Source organism: Linepithema humile, chromosome 4 (assembly GCF_040581485.1).
Source record: "Linepithema humile isolate Giens D197 chromosome 4, Lhum_UNIL_v1.0, whole genome shotgun sequence".
In the NCBI taxonomy this organism is placed as follows: Eukaryota; Metazoa; Arthropoda; class Insecta; order Hymenoptera; family Formicidae; genus Linepithema; species Linepithema humile.
Window position 1 is genome coordinate 5,179,690 of NC_090131.1, and position 26,259 is coordinate 5,205,948.

Below are 26,259 nucleotides of genomic sequence, written 5' to 3' on the forward strand. Positions count from 1 at the left end.
ACCGAATTCGCTTCGTTCCTTCGTGTTTTTTTTTTCATTGTTGTCGTCATAGACGTAGATTACGGAAGACAAATGTCGACAATGCGCCGCGCCGACTGAGCGCGCGAGCTTATTTTGATTCATCGCCGGCGCGAATTGATTTACCGGCTAAAAATATTGAAAAATGCCCACCCCTTCCTGCTCCCGCAACATTCTCTCGCAAATGATTAAACGCCACAATTCTTACCGATGTTTTGCGCGCACGCGAGGGTGGGTGGTTGTATCGATCGGGACACCCGTGGTGTCGCGTTAAAGCTACCTTTGCCCATACGTTTATAAAGCGTATTCGTGGTCTTTTAAAGTTTTATAAATTGAATTATATCATAATGTATTCGACGTAATTCATTTGTTAAATATATGTAAAAAATGACCTAATATTAAACATAATTGCTGTATATAGTGTTTGCAATAATATTATAGTCCGTAATGAGGCTTGAATTTTTTACAAATTGGAGGAAGCAAATAAGCGCAAATCAAATTTGCTGAGGGCTTGTTAAAGGTGCATTATCTTCAAGTCGAGAATAAACGATGGTACCGTCTCAAATTTTTCGTGGTTAAAATGTGTTATCTTCAATGTGTTGTCATATAAATTTTTCGACGTTGATTATTTACTACGGATGCTCGTCTGCGTTTTTATCAAGCGATATAAACATAAGGAGCGGAAATATAAGAAACTGAAACATAAGAACAGAAGCAGAAATTCAAACCAGAGATATAATGTTGCTGAAAACAAACAGAAATTTAAACCAAAGGTACAATGATGCTAAAAACAGAAACGGAAACTCAAACCAAAGGTACAATGTTGTCGGACAAAAACTTTAACGGATCGTCTGTAATATAAACTCGTAATGTGACTTTGTGCTTTCTACATGTTTTACTTTTCGCGAGATAACAAACATACAAATGTATAACAGTATTTTCTTGCTGTTATGCTAATTTCGCATAATTCCCGCGTAACTTTGCTCACCGTTGCAGAACGCTAATAACAGCGTTTTGCACAGCGTATTAGTTTCCTTAAAATAATTCCGCACTCATATATGGAAGGTAAGCTTTTGCGTGTCCGCAAATTGCAATTAGCATGAAAACGCTAATCGCGAACGAGAAATTGCCGAGGCGTTAATCCGTGACGTATGTCACGCCGATCGAAACTCACTCTGTCTACACATTAGCGCTTGTAATGTTATATTAATTGCATCGTTTCTCGATTTGGAAAATTATAACAATTATACCATATAATTCAATTTAAAAAAAAGAAAAAGACAATTTAACAAATAATACATAGCTTTAACACATATAAGTAAATATTTCATAAAAGTTCGTGCAACAATTAATATCATTTAATTGAACACATTTTCTATTTGCATTGATAGATAATCTTCCCTCTTATCCCTTTCGAGAACAAATCGATGCTGGCCGGCTATCGTCGCGTCAGCGGTAGCAACAATTCGCTCGCGTGCTCGCGCTATGAATAAGTGATTGCACCTTCGAACTTAAACGCGAAAAGTCTCGGCCGTCTGTGAGTCGCGCACGTGTGGCGTTTCTCACGATGAATAGAACTCACCGTCGCTCTTTTTTTTCTTTCTTTCTTTTTTGACGACGACACGCTTGAGGCGATCGTAAATTCACGTAAGCGCGTATGCGTCACACGTGGGAGTAATTTTTAAATTGTATAATGCGAAATAATTACGACGTATCTCGCGAACGGATAAAAGAATATTTTTAGACAGTCAAATTGCGTCATTCATGCGCCCACGAATCCATGAGATTCAATTGAACAACGGCACTCACGCGGCATCGCGAGCCTTTTCGCGCAACAGCATGGCTGTCCATGTTGCGGCCGTTTCATCGGCGTCGACGCGTTTACGTCCTTATGTAAATTCGTGCGCGATGGCGCTTAGGCACGCGTGAAAACGGCATCGCTTATTCATGAAGTCTCGCTGAATGCGCGAATAAAAGGGACCAGCCACGATAATAAATAACGGGTACGGTCCGATGTAGAGAATTCACCTACAGATTCCTCGCTTCCGAACGGCATGAGCTTGCATACGCGGCGGAAAGACAATGAATTGTTCCACTCTTTTCCCTCAATATCAGCGTGGGGTATCTACGCGCGAACAACAGTCCACGCGTAAAATATTCCATCTTTTATTTTTGCGACATTTGAATAAATTTATGACTGAAAATCGCTGTTGTTTAATACTCGTTTATTTAAATTACGTGTGATATTTCCAATATTTTCACGGTGCGCAAATATTGCGCGATATTTGTATTTATTTCACGTTTTTCGTAGTCATTTTTACATGTGAAGTATTTTGAGAGAGAGAGAGAGAGAGAGAGAGAAAAAAAGAGAGATTTACAATTCCGTATAGGCCAAGTTTACCAAGCTTGTCCATGTAGAGGGATGATATCGACCAGCGTCCCAAATTGCTACCTACTATTCCGAGTTGATATAACCGGCAATTTAAAAGTTTAAAGACACACGATGAAAATGTTTGAGTGCACATATAAGAGTTCTTTGCTCTACGAATTGATTAAAATTTTAATTAAAAAGTCATCGTCGAAACGTGCGGTATAATTTACATGCAATTAATTTGTGATTATTGTGGAATAAGTTTAAAAATTCACTTACGTGAAATTACGTGACATGAGAAAACAATGAGGAAACATTATACACGAGATATTTTATGCAAGTAAGCAAAAGAAGCAACATATATAACAGTATAGTTAGACTCTGTGGAGGAGAGCGTCTGCGCTTATATCGGATTTTCATAAGTGCCTCTCGATACGACCTGCCTTTCTGATACAACAACCTTCCGGTTATATCGGATATCCATCACGAGTAATGACATTGTTCTTGGAATAAGAACCGCGCGCGCGAGTATACGACGACGGACTATTGATGGTATCGATGTCGAAAAAACCCGAGCATTTATGGTAAGAGACATTACGCGACCTTAGCCCTCTTAGGGCCGGCTAATTGCGCTGTCGATTTAGTCCAATGAAGGACTGAATTGCGGTTCATTTCTGAGAAAACATCATGTACTGAAGGAGATACATGAGCGCGATCAATGGCGTGTACGCAAGAAAACACGTTTAATCTGCAGAATATCCTGCCTAGTGCTGCAAGCTTGTATCAATTATTTTAATTATAAATTATGAGATATACTTTTAAATAAAACGTGGTTTAATAAAGACCACGAATGGATTATTTTTAATAATCACTTGCGCGTTCTTTCATTTTTAATTTATATTTAATTTAAAAAAAATTTTATTTTTAACATTTTTGTACGCGAAGGACACAATGTTTATTGTTAATTGAAATTTGACGATGACTGCAAAGTATTTCGCGTATTTTGTGATTCACAAAGTCTTTGATAAATTTTATATTGATTTAATCGAGAAATTCGTCAAACAGAGAGCGTATTCGATACTCTGTGAATATTTTACATGTATATGATCGATGGGTGAATAGTATAGATGTGAAAGAGCAAAAAGTCAAAAGGTTTGAACGAGATCTTCTCGTTAAAGGCAGTTTTGCCAGCGTACTGTTCGTCTAGTTTATTCCGCCACGACTCAGTGCACTAAAAATACTCGCGGTTTAACGCGGCGACGCGTTAACGTGAACGGGCTTCGAAGTCAGTTGCGGCTTTGTTACGAGTCACGAGAAACAGTCGTAGCGACGACACGACACGGCTTTCTTTACATACACAGCTAGTCATTGTGTACCGACACGTTTAGAAAAGAAATTGAAGGTCTTACCGAGACTCTAAATTCTTCTAAGAATCTATTATTAAACCCGAGAGAATGCGTGCTATGTTTAACTCTTCTGTACTCATTTATCTTTATTAAACTTCACTTTTATTTGGGTCAAAAGTATATTTCATAATTAAAGAAGAAAGAAAAAAAAAGAAAGAAAAGAGAAGATGAGCTAAGCAATCTAAAAATGCGTGGTCGGTTTAAATGGAAAGAATTCTCTCAGGATTAAGGTTGGAGATCCTCCTATTATAGCGCACCCCCGCCGCGTAGAGCACCTACGAGTGCGTAGGGCGGAGTTCCATTCCGACCTACAACAATAACAATGGCAACGTCCGAGGCTGGGGCGAATCAACGTCGTTCGATAAGATTATAGTGCGGCCGATGGCGGCGGCAAACGGCGGCGGCAGGTGCAGGTCGAGAACGGTGACGCAGGTCTGGCATAAATTTTAATCTTGAGAACGAGGTCACTGGCCGTCCAGGTGTTTTGCCGACGCTAAAAATAAAATGCATTTAAACTAGCGGGATAGCGTCGTCTTGCCGTTCTCTTATGCGAACAACGCGCGTAACGACATCCAGTTTGTGTTTGTCGACTTCTCAGATCATTAGCCGCCCACTTTGCAGCTCATTCGTTTGCTTACTTTTGCAAGTAGCCACTTTGCGCGTAATCGGTTTATTTTCGCATTTTTCAAAATAATCGAGGATCTTTGATGTGATTCGTTAGCTTCTATACAAATTTTCTAATATCCCCATGTTCTCCAGTCTAGCAAGAATTTAATTTCAATTGCAAATTAATATTTAACTCGTTGCCTCTTACGAAATAATAAGACTGCTAGCTAGCCGCTGGCTGTCACGGTCAAAGACAAAGCCTGTTACTGTGTTTTCCGTATGAGTTTATTACATCCGCGAAATTAGCATCTCATTTCCGGAATTTGAATAATTGATAGAGTTTTGGCTCCCCACCAAAAAAATATGTTAGAGTTCCTAGTGGACGCGAATGCTAGTTTGTAAGGAACAAAAGCCCCTTTTGTAGTTTGCTCACCGTACGAATAAGCAGATTCGATGGGGAAGAGAAAAGCGCGCCCGGCGCGGACACGCGGATCGATCGAGGGTACGGTGCTAGCGGCGATGTGGATACGGGATCGTGCGAACGGAACAAGAAGATTGGTATTGACATAGGCCGGTGGGATCTTATAGAGTTTGGCTGAAAGATCAGTCCCTTTCGACATCTTGTAATATCTTTATATTTGTGCGGAAAAATCTGCATCGTGCGCAGCCCGTATTCTTATCATTTTATTACATTCTGTTATCTTTGTTGTGATTACATTTTCGTTGCTGCTTAGCGGAAATTATATAAAAAAGAAAACAATTATCACAATGCATATTTTATGATTTGTTGTGAAAAAGATTTTTGATGCAGGAACGTAATAATATTCAAGCCTTTTTATAAATGATTTTATCATTACTTAGCGAAAATGATTAAAGAAACTAGCGAGTCATTCTATTTCCCTGCTAATTATGCGTCACAATGCATATGCTGTAATTTATTATGAAAGAGTTTTACGATGTAAGAATGTATAATAGTATTACAGCTTCTTTTCTTTTTTTATGAATTAGCTGAGAAAAAGTTGCGATGACTCGATGGAGTCGAGTCAATATAATTGATCTATGAGTTTTTTCATCGGAATCTTTATTTGTCCGAAAGATGTAACTACGTTGATTCATAAGCAATTCTTTACATCTGCCAGAAGGGGAACAGATTTTCAAGGATTTTCTGAATCACCGTGACTTCCTGAAGAACGCTTCCTAGAACGCTTGCTCTTCACGTGTGAGTCACGCAACGTATCCGAACCGCTACGTTCGCTCTAAAGTAGTTAAAATGGAGATAATTAAAAGTAATTAGAAAGTTAATTATAAAAAGTGAAGCATTTATATTGATAAGAATGCGGAGAAAGGCAAACTAAACAGATTGAAATTTTCTAAATAAAGCAAAGATTAGCTGATATTTTACGGATTATCGCGAAACTTGTGCGATAGCATCTCCCTTATAATTTCTTTGGAATTTTATATTGAGATTTTCTCTATATTGGATAGTATTTCACTTTATCTTCGTCATCCGACACACGTTGTTTCTCTTGTAAGACGAGTCAACCAATTTACGAGCGTTCTAGTGCCACTTCTCGGTCGCGGCGATTCGGATTTCTGGTGAGTCACTGCCTCCTACATTTTTCGAGCAGCTGCGCCTCAACTTCCTGTCGCTGCATTTTAAATTTTACGATCTCGACTGCGAGCCTGGCTGCGATGTAAAGACTGCGCGATGAAGGGAGGGGGGCAAGAGAGTCCAATTTAAAAGAATTAATTTACGACTTAATAAAAGAACGGCGAGCACGTGGGTCACGGGCGTGAAATAAATTATTAGAAGCACGTTATGGTCGGACAACGAGCCACGCGATCATGGCACCGCCGTGTTCCGCGTTATACGGCGAAAGCGGGAACAGTTTCTTAAATCTTTCCGAGAAGCGCGTGGGAAATTTACATTTTATTCCCGCCGTTTACGCCCGTAGGATCACATTATGTCACATTTTCCGTTGCAAGTCGCAAGGTAAAAGTCGTTTATGTAATATGACGTACATAATGTCATAATATACATTCTAATGTGGAGGCGTTATTCTAAAGACTTGGTTTAGCTTTGTCTTCCTCTTCGCGGCGTAAAATTTTAATTATCTCTCAGATTCACGTTCATCGAAGCTAATTAAATTAAATTGTTGGAGATAAAAAAGCGGAGAAATCTATTTGAAAATCTTCGCACAAACTTCTTCTCTCATTTTAATTTCGAAGTCTTTTATTGAAATAATGTGAAGTTAAAGCGCAGTTGAGAGAGCGTCGCCGATAAATCGATATCCCGCGGAATTTCCGTATCTTCAGTAACGTTCGTCTTTATTTTACATCGATCCGGATTGACGAATCGCCATAATGCGACAGGAGGGCTCCGTGCGCGAGCAATTGCGAGAGTGTCGTCGAGATCGAGAGGAAACGGCCCATTCGCCCGAGCTGAAAAGGAATTCGATCAGGCTAGGACAATGCGTTCCCTTCTCCGCGGAACAATCGCTATCTGTACGAGCGTGAAACCATTGTCTCGTCGTTCTTCCCTAATTCGCGGCAAGCGGCATGCGACGCGACGTGAAAGCGTATTTTTTTTTTACCTCATTATACTAACGAACGAAGAGTGAATTCTTTGACACATTTAAATTGACAGACAGTTTTGCGGTAAATTACCGAAACCGCGAAAGTGCGGTCGCTCGGCAAAATTTAATTATTTACGATATTAATCGTGTTTTGCGCCATGAATAAAAGGAGAGCTTTTTTACGGAGGTTTAAGTTTCCTCTTTCTTTGAGCAGAACAAACAAAAAATACCTTCTCCCTCGCTTTATTGAGTCCATCGTCTTAATGAGGTAAATTTAGTTTAAGACTCATTAGCTTGGGACATTTATTTTTCTCATTTTCCACCGTAACACACTCCGCGCTGCAAATCCGTTCGTTAATTCACGGACGCATACTCATTGGCGAAAGCTCTCTCGTTATCATTTAGGACGCTCGTCGGGATGAGTTCGCGATAAATTGACTAGGTTTGACGGAAGGCGGAGGAAACGAACTGGATCTCATTTAGAGCGAAGCTCGTTGAGCGATGCCTGGTCTCATCACGACGTTCCCTTTCTTCCCCGATTTCCATCACCGTTACCGCGCGATCGTTCAGGCAAATCGCCGGTGAGCTTTTCTTCTATCCCTCGCGCTGCTATCAGCGTGCGCGATCAGATTCCGAATCCGTGATACAGTAGAAAATTCTCAGAAAGAGAGAAACGAGAGTTTTATTTCTGCCTCGGAGAAGAAAAAAACGTACGGATTTATACCTCGTGTAAACGTTTCGGAATATCGCGTCGTAATGAATCATTCTGGCGAAATCGAGCGTTTTCGTACGAGGCTGAGTCGGGTAGACGCGTGTTAACGAGCTGCGCATATGAATTTAATTTAATAGGAAAGTCGTTAATTAAGTCGGGGTTGTGAAAAGAGCGGGCAGTCGTCTCCGGTGTCTGAATATACCCGTGTATACGACGCACATATTGCCAGCCCGGGTTTTACGGCTCACGAAGTTAATAAGGTCGTGCAATACGAGCGGCGTATCGGCAGCAAGCTGGATAACGGCTCGATGGTAGCGGTATACTCGTAGATCTGTCCGCGCGCGTAGATTATTCCGCAGCGCGGAGAATATCGCAGTGGTGCACGCGGCCGCCGCGCGCTACCATCGAGAAAGCGAATTGATGGACTAATCCCGCCAGGTGCATGATTTCTCGTGCTCGTACCGGAAAATCGATGCGCTCATCTCGCGAGTCCCGGCCTGAGAAAGCGATTCTGTCAAAGGGAAGTAATCGCTCGCGTAACGCGCGACGATTTGGATTTATGAAAGTTTCAGCCCCGCTCCGTTTTCTCATTTTTGCCGCTGTGCCTTGCCCCTCGAGGTTCATACCTCCCTCGTAATCTCGATAATTACTGTCCGCGAGAGGGGAAAAAAGTACATCGGTGCAAACGGAGTCGAGCAAAAAGTTAGAAGAGGAGACAAAGAGTCGGGGCGGGAGGGAAACGAAAAAGGAACAAAGTGGAAAAGTGGCGGTTGCGGGGGTTCGGGCCGACGGGGACGAGAGAGAAAGAAAGAGTGTACACTCGTATCGAGATGTATCCTTGTATCTGTACCCTTACACACGGACGGAGAGGGAAAGAGAGAGAGAGAGAGGAGCTCGCGTCGCCATGACGACCGTATCGATCCCCACGGGCCGCGGAGATATGTACGAAACGATTCGCAGTTAGCGAATTCTATCCTGGCGCGCTAATACGAGTAGGCTCTGCCGGAGTTGCGAGTTGTGCCACATTGAACCGCGCGCATACCCGTGCGCGCGCGATACTTGCTCGAGAGGTTAGGCGAGCGAGCGGCCGGGCCCCAGCCGCAAATTAATTCCCCGCGTCCCCGAAGCGAGAGCGCACCCGCACTCTCGGGAATTCGTTCACGGAATCCGATGCCGGACCCGCAATGTCATGTCATATGGAAATTCGAACCCTCGGCCTGAAAAGGGACGCGGCGACCGCGCGGGCGTACAAAGAATTGTAATCTCGTCTAGGATAGGAGATTGAACCCCTGGCGATATAGAACCCCAATGTGTCTCTCTTTTGCATTGTCTTGCGAGATACAGATAACAAAATAATTTAAAATCTACTAGGCCAATTTCAGCAATTTTTTAAAAATAATTAGTAAACTGTGTCAATTTAATTTATTTTGACGTTTTCCAAATTTTTATAAATGTTATTACAATATATATTTATTATTTTCTGATTCATTTTTGATAATATAAAATTTAAATCACACATATTTCATTAATATGAAAATTATATGAGCTGATCTTATATGAGCTGATAATAATTTGATATATTGTGATTAAAATGGCATATTTATAGTATTGGAAGCTTTATATATAAAATATTGAGAGCAAAATGGAACTTCAATTAATATCAAATAATACCAATCTCTCTTCTATATTTGCCTTCAAATGCGACTGTCGAATATTTTTTTTTATATTGAAGATAGTATTCTCATATTTAATAAATAAGCGGAATTAAATGATAGCGTTTTATAAATATATAAATGTTTTCGCGGCTAGGCATTGGTAATGAAAACAAGCATAAATGGAACTGAAGCAGTGGAATTCAATTACAAATCTTGACAGCTGCGACAGCTGATCTGGCGATCAAGTCGATTCCTCACTGTGGCCAGCTGGTGAGCCAAGGTCGCATTAATGTCCCAGGTGCAAAACGCTCTACTTAATATTTCAGGCTGAACAAAGACTGCATTTTGTTTTTTGATCAAATTGTCAAATTGATGGAATTATTAAAAAAGCCGCATTTGACGTCGAAATACGTACTAAAAATTTTTTACGAACATTAATTGTTCTTTTATTCAAGGTTTATCGTCGGCAATGTTTTGCGGGAAATAAATATTTAAGATTTATCATCAATGTTAACTGCTACATTAATTGCTACAAGACGAGTCGCTACAAGATCCAAGGACAATGTTGCGACGTCGGAAATTAATATTAATATTATTACGGCGTCGTAATTGCTAATGTCATACTGCATCTGAAATTTATTTATTGCGAGCTGAAACGCCTCGCTCGCTCGCGGGATCGTTGAATCCGTTTGCAATTTTCATCACTTCCGCCACTCGACGTTATCGTCGGCATTATCACTTTGTTGAAGGATCGTTATCTCTCCTGTCGGAGCAGGATAACGCGGGATCCTCCTCCGCGTATCTAAATTGCTGACAGAAAAGATAACGTCTTTGACTAACGAAGAATCGGCGCAAAAGGCTAAATTTCCCATGAGATGCGCGATTTGCGTTATCGCGAGAGCCGATCCAGAGCGAAGATATGCGAATGAAAGCTCCGTTCATTGATATCTCGCGCGGAATAAATTTTCCGAGTTACGCCGTGGACCGTCGCGTGTAATCAGATCTTCGCGAAAAGCCGCTTCTTCTATTCGAAAGTCTGATTCAAGCTCGTGCAATAATAACGGGACCGCTTGACACGAGAAATCTCATTGCGAAAAATTCGAATGACTTACCGCGACTCGCCAAAACAGGATTTTTTTTTCGCACGACCACAAACGCGGCGTATGTAACATCTGGCGCCTATTTATGTTTCGCGTTCCATTTTTTTTCTCCATTCATTCGTCGGTCGCGCGACTGCAAGGTGCAGAATTATCCCCGTCTCCTGAAGAATGTTGTCGGTTCGCAGAACGCCTTCCAGTTTGACTGGTCGTACTCGTCACAACAAAGGGCCTCTCGGCGACAGACGGTGGATGACCTGCGCCGGAGGCCCGGTATTTCCACAAACGTCGGCATGCACAAACACGCGCGCGAGCGGATCCAGCCGCACGGTCCATTTAAACGTTACCGCCTCGACGGGAAGCGAAAAAAATGACAGGCCGTGTGCACCTAACGGCGACTCTTTCTTGCACCACATGGTCGCTCATGAGACCCATAAGGATTCGTTGATACCGCACGGCGCGCGGTATTGTTCGAGCAATCGGGCTTTTCATCGGCTCCATTGTTTTTAGGAACATTCGCCGCAGAGTCACGGCATTTGTATACTTCACATCTGTGTCGAGAAAGAATATTCGTGCTACGTGTATTAAGGTGATTATTTCCAGCGTCGATTAACTTCAACAGTACAGTACCGACGGTTAAAACTTGCCGACAGAATAACGTGAAGAATGAAATATCATCATCGGAGCAAAAAAGTTTACAATTTTTTTCCCCTTTAATGACGGTATTTCATTCTTTATGTTAGTAATTCTGTCGACCACTTTTTTAAGCGTCGATTAAAGTTAATCGACGCTGGAAATAGTCATCTTTAATTATTATTTCGAAATTGAGACAACTATTTATTTAGTTTACAGTCTGATTCTCGATTTAAAAAAAATTTATTTGCATTTTTACGCCGGCAGCAACGAAAATGAACAGAAGCGTTATTTAATCTGTCACCTCGAGTCGCACTAAAGTTCTTGGACTTCGCGCCGGCTTTTGGACCTGCGAAAAACTTAAGAGAGCAAAAAACGAGGTCTTTTTTTTTTATGTGGCTAGACCGGGTTTGCTGAAAAAGCTCGGCTTTATATAAAATACATCAGCGGAGAAGAGATTGGCACGTAAAACTGAGCGCGTAAATCCGCGCTTCTTCCAAGAGGAAAGGACGGGTGTTCGTTTGAAAGCAATTTTGTCAAGTTGCTTACGCAATTAAAACTCGTTTTACGTCGTCAAATGTTTCCTTGTTAGCGACTCATTAACGAAAGTGCTGACATCAATTATTTTTACTCCGCGGTGCGACAAGGGATTATTAGCGTCGTGCACGAAATATAAATGTAATCGAGTGACGGTGAATCGATTTGTTATCAGTTTCGTGAGAAGCATTTACGAGCCATTAAACACACGGCGAAGTGAGTAGTGCAATTGCTGCGGGGATGTGGTAATCGAAGTTGCAGTAACGGCGTTCTCTCATCATTCGTCGTCGTCGTCGTCGTCGTCCTTGTCATCCTCGTTTTCGTACGGCGCAATTAAAACTTCAGTATAGTGTCTTTGTCCGTAATTGAGTTTGGAGCACGAAATTGGATGCTAATGTCATCCGCAAATCCGTGGCTTTGTTCGTTCGTAATGTGTTTTTGCAACACGAAGGTACTCCTGGAAAATAAATAATGAAACAGCGAATTAAAAGTATCATTATACGTACGACGGACTGTCTGGCTGATTGTGATTCTCATAAAATTACGCACTATCAAAGTATCGTTCCGCAGAAGAAAGAAGACCGTCGTGTTTTTTTTTTTTATTTTATTGATTACAAAAATAATTGCGTTTACTTATCACGCCTCCTGACAGCGTGAAGTTTTAATTGCGCCAACATAAATATAAAAACAGTACAAAGTTTTACTATTTGCGTTTCTGCAATTAAATCCCCACCGGTTGATAAGAACAAAAATTTATCTCGGTATTTCTCCCTGCGCGCGCAGCTTCTGGACAAAAGTAGATCTTAAATTGGACGATCTGTTAAATTAATAAAAAAAAAAAAAAAAATTTCCGAATTCCATCTAAATTCCATCGACAGTGAACGTGACTCCGCTTTCGCTGACTCGATTTCAGCCAGTTTATATTTTAATCCGAGAATTTCGTCGTCATTTAAATAACAAAAGCAGGTGAGCTTGCACGGCGCACCGATAGAATTCGCAAGATTTTATTTCCAGATTACCCTGACGGGCAATCTCGCCGGAAATAGCAGCTATTTTTCGCGCAAACGAGCCGTTTATCCGGACTGCCTCGCGTGTAAGCACTTCATATTTAAGTCGCTCGTTTCCCATTCAAAATGTCCGAATCAGCCCCCGCGTGTCTTGCCGCGTTTGCACCTTTTCGTGCGCGAACGTCGAAATTTGCCATTACGTTATTTTTGCATGACGCGTCGAGAAATCGAATGCTAATTTCTACGTTGACGTCTCGCCGCTGAGAAAAATTGAAGTTTTTATTTCGCGTCTCCTGTACAACCCGTGCCGTGTCCTCGATTTATCTGACTTCTGACAATACCGGCGTATGAAAGTTACCTCTTCCGGGTCTTCATTTCGCGATGTGGCAGCGCCGGGAGAAGTTTTGTTCCCGCTACGGAAACACGGTCGAGTTTCTCGTGCGGCTGACTGTTTGTTGAGAGACGACACTTCCTGTTGACACGCGACTGCACGTATCCGCGGCAATACGATCTCGTCGTGCTCGCGTCGCGTATCGGATAGAAAATATTGATTCGTGACCACCAGACTCGAATTCGCGCTTTTGTCTGAAAAAAAGAAGAGAGAGAGAGAGAGAGAGACTCGGGAGATAAGAGAACGTCGAGCAAATCTTCGCTTGATCTTTCGCCGAATGCGTTTCCACGTTCGCCGGATGCTCGTCGTACAAAGACACGCGAGTTAACATAATGTCGCTTGCGGTCGTTCGCGGTGCTCATTGCTGCCGGAAATTGTACACTATGTGTAATTAAAGTCGGGAATTTCGAGCTTGAACCACGTGTGCGTGTATGTGTGTCGCGTTCCGTTCAAACGGGTTTGTGCTTGCGAAACGCGAGCTCTAATTACACGCTTAATTGCATAAATTCGCGCGAATCGGCAAGGCATTAAAAGGCAATGACGACACGATACTGTCAAAAAGGCAATGACGACACTTGATGAAGGCCGTTCAATGCGCCGTAGTGAATGATATGCGAGATACACAAAGATATTGAAATTACTGCAGTGAAATGAAGTACCGCGCGAGTTTGTTGGAGAAGTTTTGATAAGTAGAAAAGCCATTTTCTCAATTACGGAGGGACACTTTAGAATGAAATTTCACGCTGCCAGCGTTTTTCAATGAGAAAATCGTTCGACTCATTATTCGACGGACGATTCAGGGAGAGAATGACGAGAAAGAACGAGGTTGATAGGTTGGCCAAAGAAGATTAGGTGAAAGAGGCGAAAAGAGACGAGAAAAAAGAGCCGTCAGCATTCCGTCTCTCCCTTTCCGTCTCTCCGTTGTCGCGTAAGACCGAGATGAAGTATTTGGAATTTCCGATACTCGGCAAATTTTGCGTTTGGCTCTTCAAAACCGCGCTAAGGAAGCATTTTTCGAAGAATACGCGAAATAAATTTATAATAAATCGATCACGGGTTTTATATTTAGAAGCGATATCGAAAATCATTTTTATTCTCTTAATCTAAATATTTCTTTAAAATTTATTTATTTATATTTTATACTTTACTGAATGGTCTTTAATGCTAAAAAATGATAACAGGCTTTAATAGTTGAATTTTTTTACGATAGCAAGCGATAATTATCACTATTGTAATACAATGATCAAATTCTTCTCGAAACATCTTTGGAATTTCCAATAAATGCTCTACGAATATGCAGCTGCGGATCTCGTTCAACTTTCCGAAGACATTTCCGGTCTATTCGAGCGCGCGGTGAAAGTGCACATTCGCGACGTCATCGTTATTTTTACGAACTCCTTTTGGCACAAAAGCGGTGGTCTAGTCATACATCCACTAGAGCGTCGCGCAGTTCAGCAGGGTTTTATAAAACTTCCGTGATTTCGTTTGAAATTTTCGCGTGAGGCGGTCTTAGGTTTTCAGGAACTAACTTTGCACGATGCAATTATACGAAATCTTGTTTATCGAAAGCAAATTAAAACAGAGTTCAGTATATTTACTCGCGCAACAAATGCGTGAAAACTCAAATTGAATTGTTCAATTAAATTCTTCCAATTAAGTAATTTTTATCGCATTTAACGAACACTTGCATAACGCAGCGTTCGGCATTTTTTTCCTGCTTTCTGAGTTAGTTGCCAGTCACGTGTGAGTGTTTACGCATCATCAGCTGCCAAAGTCGATTGCAAGCGACTTAAACGCTTTTAAAAGAGCCGAACAGGCTCGTGGGTTTTCGACCGTGCGTTATCCTTGTCCTTCGAAGAACGTCCTCGCGGCACAACATAATAGGACATGCTTGCCGAGATTAATGGCCCGTGAATACACACACTACTGCGCGACGTCTCGGAGTCAACCAACCCTCGGACTGACCTGCCAGCTCCTCGTAAAGGGCATAGTATTCCCAAGGCAAAGGCTAAAATCAGAAACAGCGTCCATATCAATAACAACGATCATTTTTGTGAAGTCATCGCGATTGTTACAAGCGTAAATATATGAATATTTATACACCGTGCGCACAACGTGCCTCACGAAGCTGACAGTGAGATTAGTTGTATGTAGAAACATGTGAAAAAAGTTGCAAGATGGAACGAAACATCATGAACTTTATCTTTCTGTATTATCATTGCATTTTTATGCGAATGCATGCTGCTGCAAAGCGCAGCGACATTTTTCCTTCAAATAGATTTCCATATTTTTTTCACGTTACACGTTGTAGTTTTTCACTCCGCGAGGGACTTTCTTAAGGCTTTTTCGAGAAGAATTATTATTTTGAGAATCTATGAATGTCGAAGTACTGAAAAATTTTTTTCAAAATATATTAATAATTATTCGAGATTTGCGTACTCGCATTTTCGCTATTTTAATTACTTTTTTAACGTAGTAATCAGTCAGTACGGTAAAAAACAACGGTCTCTCGTAACTAAATCATCATCTGTCTGCGATCCGTATCCGAGCGAGATGTTTCGTCCGCGGCTGGTAATAGCGAGACTGCCCTGACGAAGACAAATGTTAAGCAATGGTAATAATGCACCGCGCTTCGTCCACCTCGAGTATCTCTGGTACGCGTATAACCATCGCTGCAGGTCGTATTTCATATCATGGCCACCGCCGGAGAGAGAATCGTCCATTCTGTCGCGAAGCGCGGACGTGCTTTTGCCTGCGAATTTCACTTCCGCGCTAGATTCGCCCGATCGACGGAAAGATCGCCTGACACTCGAAGAATGTATTTCGCGCCGACTTCCATCTCTGGCGGAATTGTGTTTCTCGCCAACAGCATACTCAGCGCAAAATTGGCTTGACGGGTTGATCGTTTAGATTGCCATTGAGAGATTTGCATATGCTGAACGGGCTTTTGTATGGATATGTAATGACCTAAATGTAGGAGCCGGCTCGGCGCGGCGCGGCGACGGAGATGAAAGGCAATCGCATTGACGTAAGAGGATTAATGAAATCGGTTCCGCGAGCGAGACAGATCCGTAGAGGTATGATTTTACGGGAGCTTTCCATACGCGAACAACGGCATTGTGCGGTTTGATTAATGCGACAGATATGATCGATAAGTTTGGCAATCATCGGTAGCTCCTAAAGGCATTCGGGAAGTCTCCGCTGTTTAAAATCAATCAACTTACAATGGCATATTTTATTCAAATTTTATTCGATTTTTAAGCTTATTTTTTTATACACTGAGAAAACGTTGAAATGTTTAAATGTGTGTATGCGTGTGTGTGTGCAAAGGATTAAACAACTATAATGATATATTAATATATTACGATAAATTGAAGCAAATAAGCACACAGAATTTCTTCCTCGATCGATTTTTCTTCTTGCACCCCGATGAGGTTTTCGGCGATGACGCTGAAACCTCTCGTTCCACCGTTTTTACGCGCCGCTCATCAAAGCGACTTGAATGGAGGAATCTTCACGCAGGATTAAATCGGCTACATAGAATGGCCTTCGTACGGTAACGTGACATATCGCATTACGGCAAAATGGCTCTTTGTCCTCGTTTTCGCGCGTCGAGGATGGGCGAGCTCTTTCAGGGTGCAACGGCAGAAAGGGGATTCTGAAATATGAGCAGGAGCTGCGCCAGAAAGGTCCTGTGTACACACACGTTCGATCTTTCGTTGGTGCACAATCGCCGCGGCGCGCGATTATGCATCACTCATCCTTTTTATTCGTACGACTACAGGCACCGCGTTTGACTTTGACATTTTAATAGACGGGTCGAAATATCTTACGTGAAATCTCGTGTAGAATTCATAGCAGTTACGCAACGATGACGGGTATAATTATCGGATTTATCCTTCAGCTTGGTTTTTTCTTGAAAGAAATTTTTGATACATACATTTTTTCCAGCTGTTTAACTGCAACTCTTTAGCTCTTTAACTGCAAACACCTAAAATTTTGCATTAAACAATTAATTAAGAGTTCTCATAATTTTGTTTCGGCGTCGCAGCTAGAAACTCACGTGTATTCTAAATTCATATGTTTATATAAATACTTACGTACGTCGTCGTATTGGATTATCTATAAAATCGACCTTTCTGAGGGCTTCGAAAATCAATTTCACCGGCAACAACTATTCCCTCTTGCTTTCCAAAACGCTCTCGTTTTATTTCCACAATGCTCGACGAATCTACCTCCGGTTCCGGAAGAGCCATCTCGCTCGACCGCAAATTCAATACCGCCGTCACCGAGGCCTCGATAAAAATCGATGAGAACGTTTCGGCCGATGGGGAAAGGATAGGGTTCGCCGAGTGGCATTATACTCGGCTGCGGAAAGCGCCGATCCTTGCCGGAAGGACATCCATCGAGACAATCCGTGAAAAGTCCAAACAGCGCGAGACATTTGTAATCCTGTGAAAAAAGGATATATTTCAGTCGCATACCGAAGTCTAAAAATGTACCAGATATATATATATATATATATATATTTCATAATTAAATTAATTTTTCAGCAATTGTTGATGAGTTAATTGATTATTATTTTACATGCAGCGATATTTTATAATTTTACGCTGCGAAACATGTACGAATACTTTTTTCTTTTTTTTTTTTAAATACACAAAGTGCTTTGTGGTTGGCATAAATTTATGAATTAAATATGTGCATTGCGGCTAGCATTTTTTTCTTATTTTCTCAGCTTACACGTACGCTCTTTTTCCCGTGCGATAAATTCATAGCGCTTATCGTTTGATAAACTTAAATTAACTTGATTATCGGTAATTTTTTTAATTAGGGAATTGATCAGATCAATCTAGGCTATCGCTCTTTTCGAGTCTAAAGTATCGCGACAATCGTCTCTTCGATTCTCTCTCTCTCTCTCTCTCTCTCTCTCTCTCTCTCTCTCTCTCTTTCTCTCTCTCTTTTCTAGTAAAATAAAGACAAAAATAGTAGTACAAAAAATTGATCAGTAACATCATTCTGTTATACAAAGCTATCCGTATGTGAAACATTTTATCACCGTGCGATGAACGACAAAAAAGATCTTTCGCATTAGTTAACACGAATGGACAATGTTGATGCGATACGCTGTGCGCGCGAGGTAAAAGCGTAAACGAGCGCGATAAAAATCAGCGAGTACGAGTTCGGAAATTACGAGTGGGAAAAAATGCGCAATTATTAATAGTTATCGGCGACAAGTTCGCGCGGGAAGGGAGATAAACAACTTTTATGGAGCGTGGATAAAAATTTGAAATCTCACGGGTGCCTCTTTTCATAAAGGTCCTCGCGGCGCTTTTCGAGCCGCCGGCAGATATCGATCGTCGGAGGTCGATGCACCGACGTTGCGCTACGTGAAATTCATTTTCAGAGAGGCCCCACGGGAGGCGTTCTGAAATTCACGACTGGATGTAACGAAGTAGAACAAAAATGTCAATCGCGATTGCGGGAAGGAAAGGCGAGAAGATATTTCTCGCTGTGCGTGCCGTATCGATGTTTCGTGTCTGTACGAAACATCGTGCATTTTGTATTTCACGTCACATATTCGATTCCTTCTATCAAATTTTACTCTGGATTGACAGAATATTTGAGTAATTATTAAATTTGTGTGTGTAATATTGATTTTAGCAGAGTTTTGTATCATATTTTTCAGTCGCTACGCGTGGTTTCGCCTGCCGTTTAAAGTTCACTTCGCTTTATTCAACGTCTCGCGAGAAATGTTTTTTTTTTTTGTTTCGTCGAGTTTCTTGCCAAGTCTGATCGTCGGGTGTTAGTTGATAATTACGAAGTTGCCACTAGGAGAACATCGTGATATTTTTGCGCTAAATACCGCCTTTAATTAAAGTACACGCTGCTTCCTGAAATTCCCGGGATTCGTAAGGTATTTCATTAGCGTCGCTCCAGGGTGCGATGGACTCGAGTAGTTGAGCAGGTCTTGCCTCCTCACAAGGATCCTTTGTAATAATAGCTCATGCATGGTATCGTCATCTACATAGAGCGCAAAAGCTGTTTCTTCTTCGACGCGGTATCGAAATACGAGGAAATACCAGCTCCTTTGACGATGTAGACAATTGGGTTTTGATACACCGAGATAAACGATATCGTAGTTATGACGTATTTTTCCGCGAGGTATTAATTTTATCTCGCGACGCGTCATTTCAATTCGCATCATATAAAATATCATTCATCTAATCTGATAACTCCGTGATGATAAAAATTTTTTTATCGCAGATGAAATCAAATTTTATTCTCGAAATGTTAGTCAGCCTTTTGCAAATTTTATAAATTACGTAACTCACGCGTGGAGCGATTGAATTTTATCATTGAATGATATAAAATATGTAGAATAGGTAGGCTGGCGGGGCACTTAAAGTAACACAAGTTCTGTTTGAAACCTTATTCCAAAATAATCTATTGTTTCTTAATGTAACTTTTGCACCTTCTGCCGCGAGAGCATGGCTGCGCGCATCGGAGTTTCGACTTTTATGAGAGGCAACTTTCATGATATATCTCGCGGGAGAGCTCTTCGAAGAGAAAGAGACCTACGCGGTGCCAGCTGGGAAAACCTCGTACGCGAGCTGCGAGGAGGAGGCATTGTGAACTAGGAAACAAAGCATGAGAGCGCCGTTATTTTAGGTGGAAATTAACGGGACGGTGCGCGACTACCAATTCCATCCGTGCATTCTCGTAGAAAGTAGTGCATAAAATGCACTGTATACAGGGCGCATTTTAGTGTAAATATTTGGAAACATTTTAAATCGCGCTGAAATACTCGCGTTACATATTTTAAGACTCTGTAAAACTGAATGCTTTCGGGCGCTTTTCTTTTTACGCACGTTTTGAATCTGTAATTTGCAACGCAATATTCAAAATAGAATTATATTTACAATTTTATGTTTGTAATTTTACGCGAAAAATTACGCATAAGTGATTCGTATTTTGTATGTGTGTGTTTAGATTTTGCAAATGTTTTCTATTACGTAAAATTATAAAAGAAATTCTCTTTTGAATTTTATTGCCAATTATAGATCGTCCAATGTTTTAAAAAATTTAAGATTAAATAATTTTTTCCAATTCTTTTTATGGTGAAATTCAGCGAAATATACGCGCTTAGCTGAAGGTAAAAGCTTATTGCCGCAACAGGATCTTTTTGCGCTTAAAAGATGAAAGGTGTGTTCTGTCTTCAGAAGCTGGACACCCCGTACGTAACTCGTCGGCCTGCATTATGTCGTGTAGTTTGTAAACACGGCTCGAGGTGGGGCATCGCGAAAAGCACCCTCGGGCGTAAAATGCGACGCGTCCACGGCGGATCGGGCTATGGCGAGTTTAGCATGCTCCGCTAAACGCGCGTCCGCTGAATAATGCACGGCTCTTTTATTCCCGAAGCGACGTTCTCCACGAGACGCGACTCGCGGGGGCGTATCTCGTGGGCGCGGCGGGTTTTATCGTTCCTCATCGCTGCGAAAAAGACCGGTGTTCCGACAAATCCTGGTCACGCGAATGGATAAACCTTGTTTGATGTTAGCGACGTAATACAACCGACATCGCGCAAAAGAATTATTTTTGTAAGGATTTGTGTGCTGAAAATACTGCAAAAGGATGGATTGAGCACAACTTGGAAAAAAATATGTCGGAAAAAGATGGATATACTATCATTAACAATATTAATAAATAATAATATTTCGCGTGTCAAACATTCACCACATGCTCAGAAAGAAACCGCTTGTATAATTTATCTTGTTTACTCTTCGTTGAATATTCCGACGTGTATAAATGCTCGACGCGAGTCAACGAATGGTAAAAATAACCCTGCAACGAAGAGCACCAAAAAATGGGCCTCGTTGCGGCGAGAGTGGCGAGGGATGTAAACGTTCGCGGCGCATCGCGAAGATGAGCGAGAACAAGGGGCATTACGCAAATGAGGAGAGCACGGATGGAAGGGAGAGGCCGGGCTTTCGTTGGGAAAACAATGGTTAATGCCCGCGGTTGTAATCGGAAAAGTATCTCTCCGTTCTGCCATAGAATTTGAAAAAAGGATTAAAGTCGGGATACGGAAGCAAAGATGGTAATGTATGTTAACCCTCGGGGCATTTAAATTCTTTCTGGATAGTAAATGCATTTTTTACATTTGTCCGATTATTATTCTTATCGTTGAAAGCACACGATACGAAGAATTGGAATTTTTATGAAATATATTTTCGCGATATTTTCATTATTTTGCGATATTTAATTTCACGATTCACGATTTTTTCATGTTATTTAGGATCAGTTTTCTTGTAACAAAAATGTTGAAACATGATTCTTCAATTAAAGCGATTGAAAGCGAGTCATTTTTTAATGAACTAACTTTAAGAATGGATAATAAAATAGTTAAAGTAAATTTTACTTTGACAAAATTTTAGATTTAATTATTAAGATATTTAAAATAAAATATTAAAAATTATTAGCTGAAAAAAATGATATTCAAATCTTTATTAAAGAAAAGTTGATTGTAAATTTTTTCAAAAAATCCATTTATAAGTTCTGTTGAATGTGTTGTGAAACATTTTATGTTATACTTTCATCTTTTCTCTGGCTAGAAGATCTATTACGTGATAAAATAATTGGGAACTCCAGGGAATGAAGAATGAGATCGAAAAGAAAAATATTTACTCTGCCGTTTAATCAGATCCCGTCGCGTCTCTTAATGAACCGCGGCGCCAACGAAATATAACCAATGATTAATCGTTCACTATTCGAGCGACGAAAGTTTAATTTCAGTGCTTTTAAATGCGAGAGCGGAATTTTATCCACGAAAGGTCTCCGAAAGGAATTTTCTCCTTTAGGACAACGTTTTATTTGCCGTTTGTCGTATGTATTGATTAGCCACCGAAAAATAGAAACGCTACGCACACCAGCAAGAAGTCAATCAATACGTTCGAAAAACTCGGGGACAAATAAAATATTAGTCTTGGTGATTTAAAGTAGTTCGCAGAAGGACTTTTCTATCCGATTTCTTGTCCGTTTTCTTGTCTAAGAAGGAAAGAAAGTTTGTAATACTCCGACTGCCCCATGAATCATATTTAATTCATGGTACAGCCAGGAAAGTTCGGCGTTAAGGGAAACTTTTGATCCGGATAAATTCGGCGTTAAAGCGAGTGCAGTCGTTTGGAATTCATCTATGTCGCGTAACGATCGGGGTAAAATTGGCGCGAAGAGCGCACAATAGCGCGGCAATGGACGAGTCATTCTCGGCTCCGTGCGCTGGTGCGGCGCGCGGTGATACAAGTGATTAACGGAACGTCAGTTAATCATCGTACGCGCGAGTTGCGCTCTGACGGTGAAGGAAAACCACATGGATACGCGTATTTTGATAGCAGAACGGAACATCCGCCACGTCACGTCGCTCACCTCTTATTGCTACTTTTTCCGATTGCATCGCGCGAGAGCGTAACGAGATGCGCGAACTTAAATTGTAGTTTATCAACGCGGGAAGTTGAGTAATCCACTTACGATGCGGCAGTTGAGTTTCGTCCATTACGAGGAAGCGCGTACCGCGAGCGGCGGGGAAGTTTCTGCCAATTTGTACGCCGCGATCTGCAGCGTTCGATTCTCGCTGAAAAATTTGCGTGTCCCATTTTCCTCGACTTCCTAGCTCTGTGGCGGATTCGAAACTCCCGTCATTCGATTTTCTTCGCAAACAAGCCCGTTCAAATATTTACGAATCGCGCTCACCGCGACCACGTTTTTATGCAAATGGTGAAGAGTAATCTGATTAATAAATAGTAAACATCAAACAGCCTCTCTCTAAAGAACCCCGCACGATTCTTATTTATTAATCTGTACAGATGTACGTTCGTAAAGAATATGTTGAATGAAGCAGCAATATTATAAAAAAGATATATGTTCATATATATATTTCGCTTCTCGCGAGCATATTTTATTGATTTCTATTTTTGTTATCGGCAATATTGTGCAATAGAATAGTACTGGGATATTTGATTGATGTCGTGCATAGCCTAAAAACTAAAGTACACTCGCTACTCGCGCATGATCCTAATATTCTAGCGCTATTCGGATAAGTGCAATAGTATCCCAAAATTGGATCATTTTCTTCATTATTGTTATCTTCGAATTCGTAAGCGATCCAGATTTAATGTACAGATTAATAAATAAAAATAACGTACACGCATACACACACTTTTCTAAAATTCTTTAAGCTACTTTGAAAAATAACCACTTCTAATTAAATGCAATATCGATTAAATTGAATATTAATTAAATTAAATTAAATTTTTATGTAATTAGATATTTATTTGCGTGACAAAATTTTGATATCCGCGGTTCTCTCTTCAATGCTTAAGTATTGACACGATCGCAATATATTTAGAGGGTCAGGTCTTCATTTTTCGTCAGAATGACTCGGAAAAACGTATACAGCTCTAAGTAACGGAGTCACGTTGCAAACTATCATATTAAAACAAAGTTCAGCATTCGCGCTGAGTTACGGACTCCTTATATCTTTGCCATTTGGTAGAATGCAATTTCATTTCGCGACGAACGGACGGCGCACCGGGACAGGAAGACGGGCGTACCTTTATTACGTTAAAAGTTCTTACGATTTCTCCAGGTCCCCCGGACATGCCTCTGGTGGGCGTGTTTAAACATCGCCGCTTCCTCATCTGTATTAAGTCTGTACAGCCTTCCGCTCTGTGAAATGGCGAGTGAGACGAAATTCCTCCGCGCACAAAGCTCCAATTTATTACCGATTAATTCCGAGCGGCGCGCGCTCTCAATCGCGAATAAAATGATTCCTCGACCGTTAAGGAGAGTCGTAAAGTATTGCGTTTAGCTTTTCGCGTTTCTCGACATTACATCAATAATTGCTGAATGATGTGAAATTTTTCCGTATTCAGCCGAAGTAATGAAATGCCGCTGTTCGTATGGCGAAATCGTTTAGAGGCCGATGCCAATTCTGGTCCTTTCGAGGCTTCATTCACGGAGAGAAATTCTCGCGGGGAATGAGCTGAAAATTTGTCGTAAACGTGCGCGCGCGATGGTTAACGAACCGTTACTCGCTTCCACCGGTCAGCCGCATCGATGAAGGCGCTTTGATGTTCCACGATTGCACAACGACTGTCGGCGACCAATCACTTTTCCGCGCTCAGTTCCACGTCGCTCTGTTTGCAAGAAAGCAGAAATAAACGGAGATGCAACGGCGGGGCGCTTTCGAGCGACGCGAAAGAAAAACGTCACAGTTGTTGAAAATACAACGTTCCCTCAGAAAGTAAATCCTTTTTTTTCTTTTTTTTTTTTTGATGCTTTGAAACGCGATGCTTACGGTACGTCATCACTTTTTCCATCTCTTTTTCTGTCAGTTTGCATTCACTGCTCATCGACAATAGCGCAGAGGTCCAGTACTTGACTGAATTGCGCACCACAGTATATCAACAGTCAAACGTGTCGTCGCCGACGTGACGACCATTCGCGATTTTCAAACGGCTAAATTTCGTTCCTTGGCAAATTTCGGCATAATATGAAATTTAGTGGCGAAACGTGCTAACCTCGCGCGATTTCGAGGAGATAAGAACGTATAAAAGAGACCGTGTAGTCCTCCGGTGAACCGAGAATTTATCTTGCGGTTTCCGCCTGAATTAAAGAAAAGCAAAATTCCCATCAATTTAACTAAAACGCGTAATTTAATTTATAAAAAAAATCGACGCTCACAAAAGAATTCGAAGTCCGCGACATTTGACTTTGCAAAATATCAGGCTGTAATATTTAAAGCACAGATTTTCTTAAATGATTCTTGTTATCGTTTCTTTATTTCTTCATTAATATATACAAAATTTTATCGAATTGCTTGCTTTTGAGATGCGGCGATTTTTTTTAGCGAACAATGTATTTATTTGGACCTTTCCGAAATCGCCGCTTAAATTGTATTTAATACATCGTTGAAAAGCGTCGTTCTCTTGTGATTCAGACGGCGAAATGGCAGGCGTGTTGCAGGCGGAACGCGGAATTATGGAACATTTCACGTAGCGCGATTCTTTTATGAATCCGCGCAACATGATCCCGCCGTTCGGCCGTAAAACCGGTACGAATGCCGTCGGTGGAGATAAAATGGAAAGCATTCCTCCGGAGTGTTGCATATTGCGAATCAGTACAAACCGTATAATAGGACGGGGCGGATAAGGCGGATTTGGAATTAGATGCAAATTTTATCCGCTCGCCTGTCGAGATTGTATTTCAGAGAATTTAAAAGATAACCCTCCGGTGTGGTTACGTATTCCCGCGGTTCGAGTTCCATTTACATGGAAAATAAGCTCCGTCCGACGCTCATTTGGCACGTTAAAAATCCGCGAGAAAATGCAAGAGCGGCTTTTATTTCATTCGATTATTTAATACACGTGGAATTATTTCATCGCGATTCCCGCGCGCATTCAGCCGAATGCGCGCTTTGCGCGATGCGACGATGATCGTCACGTCGTGCGATGCTCATCGAATCGGCCACAATTGTAAGTAGCTACCGCCGGCGGGCGGCTTAATGCGATTGCCAAGCTCGACGGTTCGATTATCCTATCGTGCGCCGATCGTATTTGCCGTATTCGTGAAACGCAGTCGCGCTCATCCGTGGCGCCGAGACGACGGAGGCTCCGCGGCGAGCTCGACCCGGTCGGCGGGCGGAAATGACGTTACCGCGCTGCGGCCTATTATTAATGGAAATTCAATTTCTATTGATTCAATTTCAATTTGATTGCCGAGTATCCGGAGCGTGGAAACTGAACATCATCCGCTCGCGCGCGCGCTACGCGTTTTACGGACTCGTTGAAATATTTGCTCACACATCCGCCGCGCTCTCGGCACCGTAAATACATTTTAATAACGCATTTCTATCGGACAGATCCGGGCTATTGTTCCAGCCCTTCCGCGCGATTTGCCTTTGGGATATTTCCAATATTACCTCTGAAAGCTCTGTAATTATGTGGAGTTTACGGGAAAAAGAATAACTCGCTGATAAAACATTGAACGCACAGGAAATTAAACTATCTTCACGTTTTTTTTCCCCGAGGCGAAATCTTTTTTTTTTCACTCCTCGACTCTCTCAATGTGGCGTGGATTTTAATGTTGCAACATGTGGCGAGCAATAATGCTTTGCAAAATTAAATCGTGATTCAATCGACTGCAAATTGAGAGGTGCCAACGTGATAGCGCTTTCGCTCTTCCCGTTCGAT

At 41.4% G+C, this 26,259-nt stretch overlaps 1 protein-coding gene and 1 long non-coding RNA gene across 5 annotated transcripts in view; one reads left to right on the plus strand and one right to left on the minus strand.

Moving 5' to 3' along the window:
• Dora (Dorado) overlaps positions 1 to 26,259 on the plus strand; it is a 60,859-nt gene that overhangs the window by 12,023 nt on the left and 22,577 nt on the right. The window lies entirely within an intron of this gene.
• LOC105671911 (uncharacterized) lies at positions 16,717 to 25,017 on the minus strand. Of its 3 annotated transcripts, XR_001100710.2 has the most exons (4): positions 23,644 to 25,017; positions 22,538 to 22,795; positions 17,110 to 17,461; positions 16,717 to 17,000 (listed from the first exon to the last, which is right to left on the minus strand). It is a non-coding gene; the product is annotated as an uncharacterized lncRNA (long non-coding RNA). The 3 variants fall into 3 exon arrangements; XR_001100711.2 differs by lacking the exon at positions 22,538 to 22,795; XR_010889846.1 differs by lacking the exon at positions 22,538 to 22,795 and having other exon boundaries at positions 23,620 to 25,017.